At 37.4% G+C, this 19863-nt stretch overlaps 1 long non-coding RNA gene across 1 annotated transcript; it reads right to left on the bottom strand.

Annotated features, from left to right (window-relative positions):
- Positions 1–2950: 2950 nt before the first annotated feature.
- Positions 2951–5988, bottom strand: LOC118242266. The gene is made up of 3 exons (XR_004776717.1): positions 5811–5988; positions 3118–3207; positions 2951–3030 (listed from the first exon to the last, which is right to left on the bottom strand). It is a non-coding gene; the product is annotated as an uncharacterized LOC118242266 (long non-coding RNA).
- Between the last annotated feature and the right edge of the window lie 13875 nt (positions 5989–19863).

Here is a 19863-nt window from a genome sequence, read left to right as displayed (position 1 = left end):
TAATTGCTTAGTTGGACTTGTTTGTAGAGCAACATTTCCTTCCACCTAGGCTGGAAAATAATGTGCAAGTCCAGCGTTGAATGATGAGATATTCTCTAAAAGAACAATTGAAAAAAAGCAAGGTATGTGAATTAAATAATCTCACTGACACTTAATGAGGTATTTTGTATCTAATAATGAGTTGAGTCAATCTAAATTTACCTAAAAGGGTGGACAAAGGCATTCTTTTCTATAAATCTCCAGTTACTTCTTGAAGAAATTAACTTCATTTCTTACCTCTTAGATTTATCTCAAAGTAAACATAAAATATTTTCCAGTTAAATATGGTACAGCATAGCACAAGTTGATGACGCTGGCAACAATTAAGCAAGTAGTTCAGAAACAGCAGGAGCAGATCAGCCAGGTATATTTGGTTCTTGGCAGTGCCTGTTCACTTGCAGTGAGCGACATTGACATTGACCAGTTTCCTTTGTCATTCTGAGATCTTGCTTAGTTCAAGATTGTTTACTCAATACATACTAAACAGAAATAAAGATCCAGACTTTGTGATTCATTGAAGAGAAGAGCTGGTCCCGTCTTTATTCTGAGCTCGATGTTACAAACGAGGCATTGTCCGGAGAATGTCTCAGGTGGGCACACCTTTTATACATTTTTGTTATAAGCATTTTTATTTTTTCATAAAAACTTGTCCCGGTTCCACTATTCTTCTCCAAACCATACATTATTCAATGTATGCAAATTTATATTCAATACTTACACCAACCAGTTCTTGGTACCATTAGGTTCATCCTGAACTACTTCTATTTTTTTTTTAAAGGCTATCATATTCTATATCATCGGCTGCCCATATTGGTTCTTCCAGTACTTGGCCGGCTGTCCCGTCCTTGAACCAAGGCTCGCCCTTCTACTGAGGCCCTAGAGGCCTGTCAGAGAGGGCTCCTGAGGATTTATGCTGAAGCCTACAGAGGCTTTTCCTGCATGAAACCAGTTTATTCTGGAACCTCCCTATTTTTCTTCTTACAATATCATTTTATTACCTCACCTTCCAAATGAACATGATGCTATAATAATGTGTTTTCTGACCTCAACATGCACACAAACTGAAACAGTGACACTTCATGGCCTAGTCCTTGCAAAAGATCTGAGAGCACTACCAGACAGAAAATATATTTTAATATAGAAGGCAGGAATACTAATAAGAAAAATTGAAATCCAATAGAAACTTAAGGTGACGAGATGAAACAAAAAGCAAACAAGACAAAGAACAATGTCCTAGTACATTTATTTAAAGTGTCAATATTATTGAGGTCGCTGCTATTTTCTCTGCACCAGGCAAACACCTTTTGACCTTGATGAAATGACCATTGTGTGTACTTTTAATGGAATACATTTTTAAAAAACCCTTGTCCAGAACCAGTGTGGCTTACCGGTTCAACAAGCAGGATTTCTGAAGCCCAAAGTCAAGACCCTCCAATAGTAGAAGAGTTGAATGACATTCCTATTGGAAAACCTCAAGTTTGATCTTAACTTAACTGGCTAAACTGAGAAACCCTGGTGATAAAACCCTGGTGATTTAACCCCAGGTGATAAAGTACTACAAACAAATAAAGAACTAGATATTAATTTCAGCCAAAAAGAATAACTCTGGAGCCATTTAAGTCACTTCATTTGTTATTTTTTCACAGTTTAGGGCAAAGTCAAAGTCAGATTTATTTATACAGTGCTTTTTTACAACACAAAGCTGTACTGCGGGGTAGGTCAAGGGCGAACACACGTGTGAAGTACCACTGCCTCGGACGTGAGAGCGGGCAGAATTCAAAGCAGGGGAAGCCATAATGAAAACAATAGACAGGACAGTATAAATGAATGATGAGTTTAATAATGGAAACACCAGGAGAACACAGTACTGAACAAAACCCAGGAACAAACAAAAGGATAATAGACTAATCAGACTAAGTATTAGATAAAGAAGGGAACTAAATAGTAAGGGAAGACATACAGGAAAACAAGGAAGCATGAAACTAAGACAAACAGGGTAGAAAAACAAGGAAGGGGTGTACATAGAGACTAAAGACTAAAATACAGGAAACAGATTTAAAAGGAAAACAAAACACTTACACGACTGAACAAGGCGAAAGAAACCAAAAAGAGAGTGAAACGATGAGGAATGGAATTACACAAATACTGGCAATAATGGATCAGGAAAGCAGTGTAGACGAAAGCACCGAGATAACGTACAGCGGACAGGAGAACAGAATAAACTAGATGAACATGAACAGAGAGGGCAACGTAAACTGGAATACAGATAGAAAGCGTGTAGGAACTAAACAAGAGAGTTAACTAAACAACAGGAAAAAGGTGAGGGTAAACAGAGTGAGTGAAAACTTGGGACGGAGAGAACAAGTACAACATAATCAGAAGCAAGCGAGGCAGAATCAGAAAATGTCGTAGACGTAAACATAGACCAAGAAACATGAGACGCAGGAACAAGGTTTAAATACATGAACTTAACAAGACTAGAAACGAGGAGCAGGTGAATGCAATGATGGGCCTGGAAAACCAAATAAGGAGTGGAGAAAATGAAACTAAGGACTGGAAGCATAACAACACACAAGACAGGGAAACCATGGAAACAGGCGAAAGCTGGAAAACACGGACGTGATCAGGAAGCCAGGGAAACGGGTGAAGCTCCAGTCTGTGAGCGTGACAGCAGCTTTACAAATGTATGGGTCTAGATCCCTAATGAGCAAGCCAAGGACAAGAGTGGCAAAGAAAAACTCTAGGACTTCGAAAGAAACCTTGGGAGGACCAAGATTAAGAGGGAACCCATCCTCCATTGCATGGCCCAGCTAGTACCAGTCCATGATTAATTATGATATTTTTAGTCTGCATAGCCACTTCAGAGAAGATGCAGACACTCGGTTACTACAGTAGGTCTAGGATGGGTGGGCTGTTTCTGAGTGCAGCGTCAGCTGATCCTCTGGTGGTGGCGACTCTTCTGTCAGAGAAACCGGAACATTGCCAATAAATCTAAAAGATGTAGGTTAGTTTTTTTTTTTTAGTTTTTTTTTTTATTTTTTTTTTTTTTTAATGAACATCATACTCTATATACCATACCTGTGCCAGTGATTAGCATGTAGCACTGGCAGGTTTAGGGAAATTGCCTCTTGCAGTCACGCCTTCAGCTGCAAACTCACATCTTGTAGACTGCATATACCATGACACGCAAAACCAGAAGTGCAACACACTTAAAGATACATTCAGTCACCAGAAATAAAAAGTGCCATACATGTATGACTTTGTCAGAGTCAGAGTGTACGGTGTTGAGGCAGCATGCAATGCAATAGTGAGCAAATTTTATTTAGGGCAATTCCATTCTCAGCATTGTGTACTAGTCCAAGCCTGTACAAAATCTAAAAACATGGAAACAAGGCACACAACTAAACAAACAGGAGAACACAGGGAGAAAAGAAGCCAAGTAGAGTTAAGCAGAGAAATTCAATGTCCAACCAAACAAAATAGGAAGACAAAAGACACTAATAAGGAGGGAACTTTCCCTTCCATAGTGTAATTTTGCCTGTCAACCACTTTTGAGCCGATTCTGATTATGTCTTTTTGCTTTTTCTCCCATTGGTTTGTTTGCCTGGATTATTGATTGCACTGTTACTCACCCTTCCTTATTTATCGACACTGGGTAGTTTGGACTACCCTTTGTTCATTAAATTACCTGCATTCAAAGTGCAGGTAACCCTGTCTCTGCCTCCTAAGCCTGACACACAGCAATTAAAGATAATACCATGCCTACAAATACTTGTGCCTAACAGTAACATAAAATTTCCTAGTAATGCAAAGTGCAGACAACATGCAGATGATTTGTGTTAAAAGTTGACTATATGCATCTCTTACCAAGACACTAAGTGGCTAATACTTTATTGAGGTTGTTAAATACATTTTTTGTTTTGGGAAGCAACATATTGTAGCTGCTTGCATTAGAGCAGGTTAAAACAGATGCAAAAGCTGGTAGCAATAGTTGACCAATAGAAATGGCAGTTGCCAGGGATTCAAGCTTTCTCTTAAGGTCTGCCCAGCCTGAATATTTGCATGAATCTATATCCAGGGAAGTGTAAAGCAAAGGTACTTAGGCATGCCAGTATAGTGTTGTATTTGTATTGCAAGGAACCAATATAGGACCTAATGGCCTATATGGCCAAAGGCTATATATGAAATTTTTCAGTAACACTTTGAGTGGTCGTTTGTAGATTAATAAACTCAACAGACTGTCAGTAGAATATCAACAACATATCAGTGAAGTGGCAGTACTGAATCATCTAAAACATGATTTATAGTCATGATTTATAGTTTATGGATGGACAAAATGTATTTATGATTAACATACATATATTTAGATAAATTACTTTAAGTAGAAAGATTATCAATATATTACTTACATTAAGCAGATAGTGTTAATACATTTATACTAAGCCGATATTTTGCTGATACATTAGATTAAGTAGGTACACTGTTAATGTGTTACTTTAAGATGATATATTGTTAATGTGTTACTAACATTAAGTTAGTAGATGGTTATCATTGAATTGATATATTGCTGAAGTGTTATTAAATATCTCTCATTTCTCATTTATGTTGATATATTACTTAAGTAAATATTATTGCTACTTTACTTACATTTAGTAGATATTGCTAATGTGTTACTAACATTAAGTTGATATATTGCTGATACATTACTTACGTCAAGCAGACATATTATTAGCTTGGTACTATCATTACCCATATATTTATTGCTGGTGTTACTAACATTAAGCAGATAAACTGAATAAAAAGAGTTGCACCATCACATTAATGATATATTGGTGATGTTCTGCTAAATGTCTGTCTCATTTTTTTTAACACAACAATGTTTAGTAGCTAAACATCTATTGATTAATGCTTATAAGGATAATGAATACATAAAACCCTTATTAACAAAGCCAAGAGCTTATATATAACTTCTTGATTGTCTTTAGATGACATGTACCTGTTACATGTTCAGAGACTTCTCAGGTTAACATGTAGATATGAACTTGGACACTCCAAATTGTCACAGTTGGCTGGACCAACACCAAGAGGGAAACACCCACATCAGATGAGGGCCATACCATTCGTGTACCCCGATCTCAATCACCGGTTTACTGATTGGAGACACCTGCTTCTCATCACTATGTCTCCTTATTAATACTTCCACAGGTCTAGAGGAACAGCGCTGCACATTAGCAGTCCCAGAAACCACTGGAAGTGTTTGGAATATTAAGACTCGGCTTTCAGCGTATTCCTACAGATAACTTCGTTGCATGTATTTATCATCATGGATAAAAAGAGCACGTCAGTGCAAGTTTGCCTCTCGCTTCTTCTGTGCCGCCCACGTCACAAATAAAGTAAAAAAACAACCAAATTCTACTTAATGTTAGTAACACCAACAATATATGTATGGGTGATGATAGTACCACGTACCAAGTATGTCTAGTTGACATAAGTAATGTATCAGATTGTCAACAAACTTTAATTACAACAAAACATTTACTTACACAGTTCAAAAAGCATTCAAAGCACTGTCATTTAAACAGGTAAATAATGAACTGAATGACAGTCATGTGCCAGACATTTAAGTCTGTAAACCTATCAAAACCTCTAGTTAAAAGATATAAATCATAAAATGAGTGATTATAGGTGAGATATAGAGTTGAGTGGGTGTGCAAGAAGTGTTTGAGTATGTGCCAAACAGGACAAAATGAACAACACAAAATCACAAATACCTGACAGCTATTACACCATACTAATGTCCTTCAGAAGAACTCCTTCTTGTGCTTTTTGATTTCTATTTGCATGAAGACACCACACCTCACATTTGTATGTTTTCCAGTCCCGCTCAGTATGCTGTTAATTTATGATTGGTAGAAAAGACTTGCTTTTTTCCCAGTCGCAGAATGTGTCTTCTGGAATTATTAAGGCTCTCTAGGATTCCAAAAACGCATGTTTTGCTCCTCCTTGTGTTGCTAAAACAACCTCTGGCATACTAAATTGGAAGAAAATCAATTTAGTTATCAATCAATTCAGTGATATATTTTTAGCATTAATTTGTGCATGCTTAAATGCTTACCTCTTATAGAAAATATAGAAAAATAATAAAATTAAGAGATTTTCATACACTTTATTACCTTAAATTATCTTCATCTATTTTAAGAATTTATATGACTATTTATACATTTGCAGGAGCCCAGTCCACTTGAAAAGAAATCTGAATACTTGTTGGATTTGAATGTATATTGGTATTCACTGTGTTTTTAAAAAGCAATATACAATATGGTGATGTAAAAGTAGACTGTAATTGTAATTATTATTCCACTATTGGCTCAATCAACTAGACTGAAAGTACACAGACATTTACAGCATTTAGCTGATTGTAAGTCGCTTTGGATAAAACTATTATAACTGAGTAGTTTTTGTAGTCAAGATAAATAAATTCTAAAGGAGTTCATTCTAAAATTAATTGTAAATGAGAAGCTAATTACCCTGCTTAGAAGTCCTTTTAGAAGTCACCCAGCCTTCGCATGTGTTGTACATTGAAATCTAGTAAATAATAAAGGTTTAGCAATTTCACAAAGAACAGTGAAGAAAAGTGCAGATTTAATTCTATAAATGCTGACAAAGTGGGTGCTACTAAAAACTGGCTTTATAGGTGTTCACAGTTATGAAATAAATTCAGTTGTGTTGTAAGTCACTGTAAATCACTATAGAGATGTTTCACTTTGACATTAAACTGTAGTTTTTAATTAATTAGTAATTATTGATCAATTACTGATCAATGTTGAAACCCTAATTAAAGTCACTGTAAATACATTTCATGGAACCAGTAACTAGATATTTATGTTAACCTTTTATGCTGACAAATATATAGCTCAATGTCCCATTTTAGAAGATCATTAAATGTGTTATCCACAGGAAGTAATTAAAATTCAGTTACACTGATGGCAAGAAATTATATTAGCTAGCTACAGCAATCTGGTTTAGCACACTGGTCGCCAACCAGTCTATCAATTCGATCTCACTTGTCTAATTTCTTCATATTTAAAAATACGATCTTGTGTTTAGCGGTAAAAAGGTTGGTGACCACTGGTTTAGCTTGCCAATTAAGACAAGCGTTTTCCTACGTACAGCTTGTGTAAGCCTTTGAAAAACCTCGGTAAAATAAAACACTCAACAGCCAGGTCCAAATGATTCTGTTACAACTACTTCCCAAATGCCAAAGACCACAAATAACTAATCAGCGAGCTACGTAAAATTCTGCCTATCTGAACCAACCAAACAATGAATTAACATTATCCAGGTAGCGTTAGTTAACCTAGCTAGGTTAGATTATCTCTGTATGACTATGATATGACTAGATACATCTTTATGCTGCACAATTGTTCATTTGCGTTAGGGTTAGCAGAAAATAAACTGCTGTTTTCAGTCATCAAAGCGACTTACCTTTGTGTGGTTTAAGTCTTTTCGTTTTCTTTTAGAAACTGTGTTCTTTTTTCCACTTTGTGTGCTTACGTTCATGCCTCTGCTTGAAGTGTGTCTCGTCAATCATAGCAAATACCGTTTCTGATTGGAGGAAGCTGCCTTTTGCTCACACCTGCAATATTTTTATACCAGTCCCTGCCAAAAATCTAATTTCTCTATTCGGTCATTCGAATTGTGTTTGGGATGTATAGCGGCTATTATGTGAACAGCTATGACGAGTTTATAAAATAAATTGATTCAGAAGGTTTATGTTAAGGAGACAAAGAAGACAATGCTAAAACGTATAAAATGGATGCAAACAGAACAACTTTTGAAAAGAAAAATGAAAATCAGTAAATGCAAAAGAATGAAGATTGCAACTCATCATTGCAAAGATGACTAAATGATAGTAAGTAAGCTTAAATTGATTATTTACAGTAAAACTTAAATTATATTATTTACAGTATTGTACATTTAATGGTCACTTTATTAGACACACCTACCATGTTAGTGGGGTTATCACCTCCATTTTACAGCACTTCAAGGCATTTATTATTATTATTATTATTATTATTATTATTATTATTATTATTATTATTATTATTATTGAGTAAATGGCAAAACACTTTTGTAAGTCGCGCTGGGTAAGAGTGTCTGCCAAATGCCATAAATGTAAATTATTATTATTAATTTATTTAACTTGTTGGCAGTGGGGTCACTATAACCTATGTAGCTCTTAATCTGGCACTAAGCCTATCTTGGGATAAAGGCTACAGTTCTATTAATATCTGTATAGCCAGGTGGAAAAATGTGTGTACACTGTGTCGATTTAGTTTGTGTTTGGTGGCTGTTAAATTTTATTTTGGGTTACTGTCTCTTTAAGAAGCCAGTCTCGCGTTCATTCAGTGTGTTTTCAGTTGTCCGGGTAATACAGAGCATGCGATGGAAAGATGGCTAAGCAGCACTAATCCTGTGGCAAATATTTATTTATTTGCTTAGATGACGTAATATTAACATAGGTCCATAAATAGTTCTTTATACTGGTGAATTTGCTATTTATAATTCAACGTTTGACAGGTTGATTCAAGATGTAAGGCGATATGCTAAGCTTGTTTAAGCAACTCAGTTTTAGTTAGCAAACCTTAGTGTGCCTTGAAAACGTGTTCTTTTGTCTTCTTACAGTAGTCAAACTATACAAAGTGTAACTCAATACATAATTCTTATATAAACAGATGTATTTTTGTGTGCATGTCGTACCATGCGTGGAAGTCTCTAAAGTACCTGAGATGTGAGGTTTAAAAAAAAAAATTATTTCCTTTGTACTGCTTAGTGCGCTTGCGTTTACCTGGTGAATACGATGGTGAATTAGTTTTATTGAATTTTGTGTCCTTTTGTTTTGCGACTGCCATATTTTATTTTGCTCTATCTCATACTCGGCAACGGGCAAAAAAATGAACCCCTATGAAAGTTTCTGTCCTGTGTGGTAACATCCCAAAGGCTACATCTGGGCTCTTTTTGAGGAAATTAAGTAAAACTAGTATTTGCATTTTCATTTTACTATAGGGGTGATAGGGGTGCTCCAAATTTCACTGCTTGGTCTTCAACTTTTTCAACAGAAAGATGAAGATGGCACCGGTGAGGTCAGCTGCCGTCACGATTGCTCTGTCCACACCTGGCACTTTATTCGCTTCTTTCGCTATCTCCTTCGCTCTTTTCTCTCTTAGCGGTATCCCTGATATCTCCACAGCCCTTCTCTCTACACCACAACGCACATCTCATACAGCGGAGATGCTCTTATTTCTCTTAATCTACATAGCACTCACCTCAAGCCATCTCTAACCCCGGACCCAAGATGGCCGACGGAGATCCTGAGGGAGAACAAAGGACACGACGCGAGAAAAAGGCCTCGAGAGAAGCAAACCGGCGTCAGGAACAGGCTGAGGGCTCGAGCACACCGAGCTCCCTTACCCAGCATCCTGCTAGCCAATGTCCAATCTCTGGACAACAAGCTTGACGACCTCCGGGCCAGGATAAAGTTCCAGAGGGGCACTCAGGACTGCAACCTCCTCTGCTTCACCGAGTCGTGGCTGAACCCAGTGGTACCGAGCCACGCTATCCAGCTGGCCAAGTTATTCTCGGTTTACCGCCTGGACAGGATGGCAGATTCAGGAAAGTTGAGAGGCGGTGGAGTGTGTGTGATGGTAAACAACAGCTGGTGCAACAACGCCAATGTTGTTACTCTCGCCCGCTCCTGCTCACCCAACCTGGAGCTGTTCGGCCTCAAGTTTCGTCCTTCCTACCTTCCTCAGGAGTTCACTTCAGTCATCGTCAACACCGTGTACATTCCACCTCAGGCCAACATGGACACTGCACTGTGTGAACTTCATGAGGCTTTCACAGTTTCAGGCACAACACCAGGACGCTGCACTTATCGTGGTTGGGGATTTCAACAGCGCTGACCTCAAGCGTGCAGTGCCCAACCTTTACCAGCACGTAACCTTCCCCACCAGGAGAAATAAGACACTCGACCACTGCTACACCCCATACAAGGACAGCTATAAGGCAGTAGCTCATCCACCGTTTGGTAAGTCAGACCACGCCGCCATCTTCCTCATACCAAAATATAAACAAAGGCTGAAACGGGAAGCTCCTGTTCAGAGGGAGATCGCGTGCTGGACAGACCAATCGGTGGCCGCTCTGCAGGACGCTCTGGATGACGAAGACTGGGACATGTTGCGGCCCAGCACTGATGTCAGCGAGTTTACAGAGGCAATAGTAGGGTTTATTGGGAAACTGGTGGAGGAAACGAGTCCAAGAGCCACCATCAAGAAGTTTGATGGTGCAGCAAAAAGCAGGAGTGGCACTACCAACCTGTGAGGATCAAGAGAACCACGGTGGAGAGAGTAGGGTGGTGGTGGTGCATTCAGCAGAGCGCATCATTCATACGGAACTTCCTGACCTGCAGACCATCTATCACAAGCGGTGCCAGACCAAAGCCAGAGGGATTGTGAAGGATACAATAGGCTCTTCTCTCTGTTGAGTTCAGGGAAGTGCTTTCGCTCCCTGAAGACCAACACAGAGACTGAAGAGGAGCTTCTTCTTGCAGGAAGAAGCTAAATCAGGGCAATTGATGAACTGTGGGGACCACTCTGTGCACTGCATATGATATCAATAACATCATAAAAGACTGCAATAACTAAATTGCAAACTGCAAATTGTAAATTGTAACTGGTAATTATTACTGTTATAGCATACACAGTAAAATACTAGTTATTCATTAAATACCACTAATTAAGTTTAATGAATTATTTGTTACCACTAGTGGAGTATTACTTACCAGCTACTTTGTGCAATCTATACAAACACACTCACACCTACAACAGTATTACTTAGTATTACTTATTTCACAGTAGTCTATATTGGCCATGAAATGAAAATGAAACTATCACAAAAGGAATCATACTTATCCAACTAAAATAAAACTACATCACAGAGAACAATGAAAAAGTACAGACCTAGATCATTATACAAAAACATTCACACACACTCCTAGCACCTGTTCAGAATACAGCAAATCTCACAGAGCCTCAACAAAATAAGTAAATATAGGACTAGTTATAGCACTACATCTCCAGCATGAGCCGTGCCCTGATGAAGGGCTTAGTGTCTGCAAATAAAGTTACACTGCCAAATAATGCCCCAGCAGAGTAAATCAGCAAAGGAAGCAATGTAATTAAATCTCACCCTTAGGCAGCAAAGCAGCAGCTTTTCTGCTGAATTGGTGACCAGAGACTAATTTTCCTCGCTTTCTACAAAATGCCAATCAACATCAAATTACTTGGTCAGAACTAATTGCTGTATAATTAAAATATTATACAGCAATTAGTTCTGACTAAGTAATTTAACTGGGCATACGTGTTCTACTAACTTAATTACATTAACAATCATTATATGTCTTGCACCAATCACAGCCTGAAAGCCACTGCCATACAGAAATTGTCTGATACGGAACTCGAACCAAGGGAAATCATGGCAGTTAGTGACCATATGTGAGATGCTGTATACCAAGAATACTATGTGAATTTTGATTTATAATTTATAATAAAACTTTATTGTCTTTCAGGTTTAAAAGCTTGCTAAAAGGTTACTGTAGACGATCCATTGAGGGCAGGAAATGATGGAACAAGATGTTAATTCATTGGAATCTCACATACCACCAAAGCAATTGTCAACAGACTATTGTTGGCAACAGTCCAGTTGCAGAAAAAAAAAGTTGGTAGAACAATATAAATATAAATTATTAAATGAACACAATCTGTTGTCATGTATTACTGTTAACTATTAAAAGGCACTTGTGGAACAGTTGTCTAAAAGATGTTATAGAACTGTTATATTGAATAACAGCACAACTGTGATTATCCTAAGCACTTGGCCTATGGCCTTGTGCATACGACTGATATCCAATTTAATATAACTCCGTCTAGTGCGATATTGTTTAAAGGTGCAATAATCGTTTTCCTCATTTTATTATTAATTCAAATAAACTTTAAAAGATGTAGAACATAATAAAAATAATTATTTTATCAGTGTAACGATGAGCGGTAAAGAGGCGGACGCAAGTGTGGAGAAGAGCGAGAGTCATTAGGGGCAGATCCAAAGTCATGGTAGGTCATATTACCAACACAGAAAGTCGTAGAATACATGATAAACAAGACAAGGGCCAGGATAAACGAAGGACTAAACACAAACAGCGACTAGAACGAAACACTTAGGTAAACGAAGGCGAGAATTAACACAGGCTAGGAAAATAGACACGTACATTCAAGAATATGCATGTTGGTCAGACATACAATGAACAGCAGAGACAGAGCACCAGACAGGATTTAAATGTATGAACGATTTAACTCAAAATCAGACACAGGTGAAAGGAATAACAGGCGTGGAAAAACAGACGATGGGGCGGAGAAAACGAAACCAAGGTGCTGAACAACTAGGAAGTAAACGCGACAGGGAAACCACGGAAACGGACGCCAGGAGGGTGGTCATTCGTGACAATCAGTGATACCAGCGCATTGTGCATTACTTGCCTGAGAAAACCTGTTTGAACAACTCTGTTCCAGGGAAATAAACCTAAGTTCCCTGTGTCGCCAGGTAGTTTTACTATTGACAAAAAACTTTCTGTGCTGCCAAAAAATTATAAGTAATTTGCTAAAACATTTAAAAAGTGATTAACCTTTAGCTAGGATACATTCTCACTGAGATTAAAATCTCTTTCACAAGCGCATCCTAGCCAAGACAGGCAGCACAATTTACAGATTGGAGACCAACACAGTTTACATTTATAGATCACTGCTTAGGCTTGCTACTGACTAATATATTTACTTTTATATATCAGTATATAATTTTTCACATAATTTTTCACCTTTCCCTCCTGTGGATACTAAATACTTTAATATTGAGACTGTGTCTTTCCCCTGTCCAACTCAAATTCTAAAAAACAAAAAGTTTGTGCTAATAACCCAATTACAGAAAATATGAATCAATTAGATACTAACAGCACATAATTTGCCTCAAATTTGTTTCATTGAATATCACTGGCATCTAAAGCACTCATTGTGAAAGATGTTATTACTGACAATAGCCTTAATATATTGTGCCAAACTGAACGACTTTATAGCCTTTTATGAAGCAGCCCCTCCTGGATATAGTTACTATTATAACCCATGTATGCATGGCTGAGGCGGAGGTGTGGTGGCTACAATATATGCAACATAATTGTTTTATACAATATATACAGCTTAAACATTACTCAAAATAAAGGCCATAAAGAATGCTTCTTTGAAAACCTAATCTAAGGGTGGTAAATGCACTTGCCTCCAAAAAAGTAAATACTTTCTTTTAAATTACAATTTATCACCCCCTGGTCCCTACTTAGATTTCCTTAATGAATTTGTTGATTTTGTTTCCAGAGTAGTACTTCTTACAGCCAAGGCTCTTACTGAAGACTTCAATATCCATTCTGAAAAAACACATGACCCACTCAAAATGGCATTCAGCTCATTATTAAATGCTATGGGATTCACTCAGAATGTCATAGGGCCTACACACTGATGTAATCACACTCTAGATTTTATACTGTCTCTTCATATTGAAGTTGACAACCTATCATTGTCATAGAAAGATTCTATTGCAGACCACTATTTATTCATGTATGAATTAACCCTAAGAATGAGTCTGCCATCCTGCTATCATAGCAAGCATAACATCACAACTTCAGTCATTAGTGTATTCACTGATAACCCCCCAGAACTACCATCTAGCCTCCTCCTCATCTAGCCCCGATGATCTTGAACATATAGAAAGTTTACAATCAATACGTCACATGTCCCTAGATAGTGTGCCAAAATTATGCATGTGGACGAACATTCCACTAGTTCTGAAGTGCAGTTAAAGTAATTTAACTCAAGCCAAACAAATGAACTAATTACTCAGATAATCTCAACAAAACCATTGACATGTATACTTGAATCAGTATCAATACAGCTCCTCAAACTGATTATTCCCAATATAGCAGAATCACTCCTCACTATATTAGTCTCTCTCTATTAGCTATATTCCTAGATCATTAAAACTTGTGTAGAAAACATTTTTTTTTAAATAAAATCCTTGAAAAAGTGGTCTCAGTACAGTTATGCTCTTACTTACAAAAGAATAGCATATTTGAAACCTTTCAGTCAGGATTTAGACCCTGCCACAGTACTGAAACAGCATTGACTAGAGTTGTACTTCTTGACCGCAGTGCTGCATTTGATACCTTAGATTACAAGGTGCTGATCGACAGTCTTGAAAATCTAGTAAGAATTAAAGGACATGCTCTCTGTTGCTTTAAATCTTATTTGACCACCAGCTCTCAATTTGTCTCTCTGAATGGTGAATCCTATGATCTTACTAAGGTTAAGTATGATGTCATACATGGCTCAGTGCTTGACCCTCTGCTCCTTTCCATCTATATGATACTGCTTGATTCCATAATCTGAGAGCATGGCATTAGTTTTTATTCCTATGCTGATGACACCCATCTTTATATATCAGCCAAACAAATGACCATTCTAATCTTAACGAAATAGAAGAATGTGTAAAAGAAGTTAAATGTTGGATGGCAAACAACTTTTGTCTACTTAATTCAAAGAAGACATCTTGTTACTTGGACCTGTGGCCGAGAAAAATAAAATCTCAAATCACTCTCTTAATCTGGATTGCGGTTTAGGTACTCCATCCACAAATGTAAAAAACCTAGGTGTCATCTTTGATTGCGGTTTCTCATTGGATCTCATTTCGTGTCTCATTTGCACACATATGTAATGTAGTCATTCTCTCTGCCCTGCACTGGCTACCAGTTAAATTCCCTATTGAATAAAATACTCATTTGTACGTATAATCCTGTAAAAGGGTTGACCTCTGTATTTTAGAGAACTTTTTGAACCCTATAATCCTGCATGTATCTTTTGCATAGCATATAGTGCTCATACAATGCTGTCATCAAAGCTATTTTTACCTGTACATATCTTTTAAATATTATGTTACAACATTCATTGCTAGTCGGCTATAGTAAAACGGACTCTATTTACTGCTCTCACTCTGTATTGTCTACTCTCTTCTCTCCATTTTCTCATCTTATCCACTGTCTCTATCCTTTCCCCAAGATGTGCCTGCCTTGACACCCCATCTTTGGATTATGCTCCCTGCCTCATAATTGGATCCTGATTCACTTTCAATCAGAGCTGGTTCATAACTATTCACATAATCCTATAGCCAACATTCAATGATATGTATTGTGCCTACATATCCATCTGTTTGCATATCTATTAATATACCTACTTCCTTTTCCTACCTATCTTTCTATTCTTCCTGAGCTTCCCCTGCACCTTTAAATGGAATCCTACCAAGACTGAGCATCCCTACACTTTCAGATGGAATCCAACCAAAGCTGAACCTCCCTGCCCACCTGCCCCTGGACCAGCAAGGTCATTTGTTACTGTGGGCCTGACAAAGGAAACCCTTCTCAGAGTTGACTTTCCACCAGACTTGGCCCTGCACACTGACACACTATGGCCATACCACACTTCAGAATTAGAGACCATTATGTCAATATAATCCCCCCAATTGCTGTGATCATTATTCCTTGTTCATGTCATTGATGTCATTATGCTGTGTGGTGTTGACCAGAGGAGGATGGGTTCTCTTTTTTGAGTCTTCGTTCCTCTTGAGGTTTCTTCCTCTCAAGCTTTAGGTAGTTTTCCCTCACCACTGTTGCTTTTGGCTTGCTTTTTTGGGGCTTGGATGCAGACATATGTAAAGCTGCTTTGTGATAACAGCTGTTGTAAAAAAAAAAAACACTATATAAATAAACTTTGCATAAATTACAAAGACAGCATAGAAAAGAAAAGATGAGATTAATGCTGAATTGCTGTTCTAGCCTCTAAATGCCTTGCCTACACAACTAGTCTTCCAACATAAATATCAAGGTTGTGAATCAGTATGGAAATAAACCTAGATGTATAAATTGAAATGAGTATTAGGAAAAATACAGTGAAATATTCCAGGTCTAATTAATTATGCTCCATTTACACACTGTACACTTTTTGCACGTTATAGTAATATAGCAAATAATATTTTTCATGGGTCAAGAACTAGATGTATAAATTATTTATGATGAAATGTTTGTTCAGGGTAACAAAGTGTACTTCACATCTGTTACAATAACTAACAAAAAGACATGGACGGTGATTTAAGCATAGACATTGTTACTGGTTTGGTTATTCTGAACTTCTGTTGAGATTTAATTAGGTATTCAAGTCTATCAAAAATATGTGCAGTATGCTTAAAAGTCAGGTCTGTGCTAAGAAACCAACAAATGTAATTGAACTGTACCAATTCTGCCAGGAAGAATTTTCAAATATCCAACCAGAATTCTGACAGAAGCTTAATGAGGTGGTGATCACAGCTCTTAACACAATGTATATTGAAACTAAACAAAGACTTGAAAAATGCTATGTTTATTAATGATCTCTAATAAATAAAAACATGGAAATAATAAGTAAAGCTGTGCCACAAGTTTAGAATCTGTGGTACTATTTTTAGTACACACCCCAAAAAAGTGGCTTTAATAAAGGAATACATTCCTCAGAAAATATGAAGACTTTTCAGTCTAATACATCTAATACAAAATACAACTTTTATTGTATCCATAGACACTAAAATTGGACTTGACAGTATATGCTGACATTTTCTCTTTGACTCTCTCATGAAATCTGAAGAATCTTTTATTATATTTTATTAGCTGCAATAAAATACTATACAACTCACTTTTCATATCAGTAACATCCAATGGTTATATTTCTAAATATTTCCAGTTCCACAGTGGAAAGAGACAATGGTGCTCAGTATCTCTGCTACTCTTTGCACTATTTGAGCCCTTCCAACAAAACCCTACATGTCCATTTACTGTTTTTCCACATTCTACAAAATAAAAACAATAATCTAAAGCATTATTGCAAGTTTTATTTTTTAATGCCAACATGAATGAAGTAAGGTAAGTCTAAATAAATGTAAAATTTTAATGTACTTTTAATTTAAATGTACAAAATCAAAAACTAAAATAACTGATTACACAAAAAGGGGAAATGGCTGATATATGGTTTTTCGTTGCAAGGGCTCATTTTTTGAACTGCTTCCTGCATAAATACAGCAAAATAACAAGACTTGAGTTAGTCCCACACCATGAATTTAAAAAATAAATAAATACTATTAATTACACACACACACACACACACACACACACACACACACACACACACACATATATATATATATATATATTCTTATACATAACAAATGCATCAATCTTCTTATCATCAGTCTATGATCTAATTAACAGTTTAAATTTATTCAAGTTATTCTATAAATTGTCTAAAAAAGTCTAAATCTAAATTTGACCCTCTCTGGGATTCTAGTTGTCACATCTACACCTCCTACTGCACCTGTCATGAACTCCAACTCCCATAACCCCCCCTGCTGACTTTGTCAAATTAAATTCTCCTGTTTATTGATTATACCTGTTCCCCATTTACCCTTGTTACCTTGTGTATATAAGCATTTCTTTTTGTCTGTGTGTTTCCTTTTTTGCCTCTGGGTTGCTCTGTTTGCGTTTCTTCCTGTTAAACTGAACTTGCATTCAACTCCACTCCTGTCCACCAGCCTGACAGCCACGTTATGGAGTTGGCAGTGTCAGGCTCCTTACCTGACGTGCTTGCTGCACATGGGCAGTGGCTTGAGTCCTGACCAAGCAGATCCTGCAACTTGTCACACTCATTCCTACTGTTGCTGAGCTGATTCACCCCCTCAATCCCACTTTGACTGTTCCTGAAGAGATGCAGCTTGGTAGCATGTGTCTCTCTAAAGAGGAGGAGAAGAATGCAGCAAGATCTGTCTCCACTGTGGATGCGAGCGGGCCATCTGTTATCTGAAGTTAATACATCACTCTACTGCTACGTTCCCTTAACTGGCTTCCTGTAGCTTCCTGCATCAGATTTAAATGCCCCTCCCTATCTCAGCTTGAAACGTCTTGCTTTGGTGGTACAATGGTTAGCATGTTTGCCTCTCAGCACTACCTTGTTGGGTTAGAGTCCCTATCTGGGTGGAGTTTCCATGTTCTGTCTGTGTGGGTTTCCTCCCATGGTCCAAAAACATGGAGGTTAGGTTGATTGGATACTCTAAATTGTCCTGTGTGTGTATGTATGTGTGTATATATATATATATATATATATATATATATATAAAGTGTGTGTGTGTGTATGTATATATATATATATATATATATACATACATGTGTGTGTATGTATATATATATATATATATATATATATATATATATATATATATAGTGTGTGTATGTATGTATGTATATATATAATGTGTGTGTATATGTATGTATGTATATATATAATGTGTGTGTGTGTATATGTATGTGTATATATATATATATAGTGTCCAGTGATGGTGCTCTGTCCTGGTTTTAACCTCTTTCCCTGCACCTAGTGCAGTCCCCCAGGGGGTTGTGGTTTCTGATCGAGAGTATGCTGTGTGCAAATTGGCTGCCGTTTTTGGCAAATTGGCTGCCATCAGGTGTGTGAGTGTGTAAAAAAGAAAAAGATATTTGTAAAAAAGCGACCTTGAGTTTGAGAAAGGCGCTATATAAACGTAACTAATAATAATAATAATAATAATAATAATGTCTCATGGAAGACAAGCATCAAGACTACTGTCCAGGCTTCCGGATCGTGGAACCTCTAGCTGTCTGGACAGCAGTGTCCCTTACAGTCTTCAAACACAGACTGAAGACTCATCCATTTGTGGAGTATTTAAATAACCATTAATCCTGCACCTGTGGAATTTATACTACTGTGGATTAACTGCACACTCTAGAATGTATTGTTTGATATTGCACTTCTTGTTTTTATATGGAACTTATGCCTATTTTGCATTTCTTCTAGGTATCACCATTGACTCCTGTATTTTAGCAGTAGTATAGTTAATTTTGTCCTCCCCCCACCCCCTCACAAAGAGTCGGACCATGAACAGTAGAACATTTCTGAGGCATTAACTTAGGCTTGTCAAAAAAGAAGGACGGTGGCCTCCGTCCCTGCATTGCCTACAGAGGCCTAAATGATGTCTCAGTAAACTACTTCTACTCTCACAATAATTTCAGTGGGATGGCTGCTCCATCACCACCTTGCTCTTAGGAAAGCCTAAGAAACTGTTTGCAAGTTCCCCCAAGGCTGCCTTCACCTCTCCTCCTGTGCTCAAATACCCTAAACCTGAGGAGAACTTTGTGCTAGAGAATAACATCTTAGAGGTTGAGATGGGTGCTGTATTGTCACATTGGTCACAAATCCCAGCCAAGCTTGTCCTTGTGGCCTTTTCCTAGAAGATATCTCTAAAGGAACACAACTATGATATTGTTTACCTAACCAAATATACAATCATACATTCTATGACCTGGAAAACTAATAATGGGGCAGTGGTAGCTCAGTGGTTAAGGTACTCGACTAGTAATAAGGAGGCTGACTCTGTTGAGCCCTTAATGCCTGCAAGTTGCAAGTCGCTTTGGATAAAAGTGCCAGCTAAATGCCGTAAATGCAATGCAAATGTAATAATCAATTAAAGCAATACAGGATTTTACATATGTCACATCAGTGCACATAATCTTTATTGCAGGAGATACAGCAATGGTAAAAATGTAAACACTTCAGATACCATAGA

Source organism: Electrophorus electricus, chromosome 12 (genome assembly GCF_013358815.1).
Source record: "Electrophorus electricus isolate fEleEle1 chromosome 12, fEleEle1.pri, whole genome shotgun sequence".
Taxonomy (NCBI): Eukaryota; Metazoa; Chordata; class Actinopteri; order Gymnotiformes; family Gymnotidae; genus Electrophorus; species Electrophorus electricus.
Note: the sequence above shows the minus strand (reverse complement) of the source record. Positions and strands in the feature narration are given on the sequence as shown.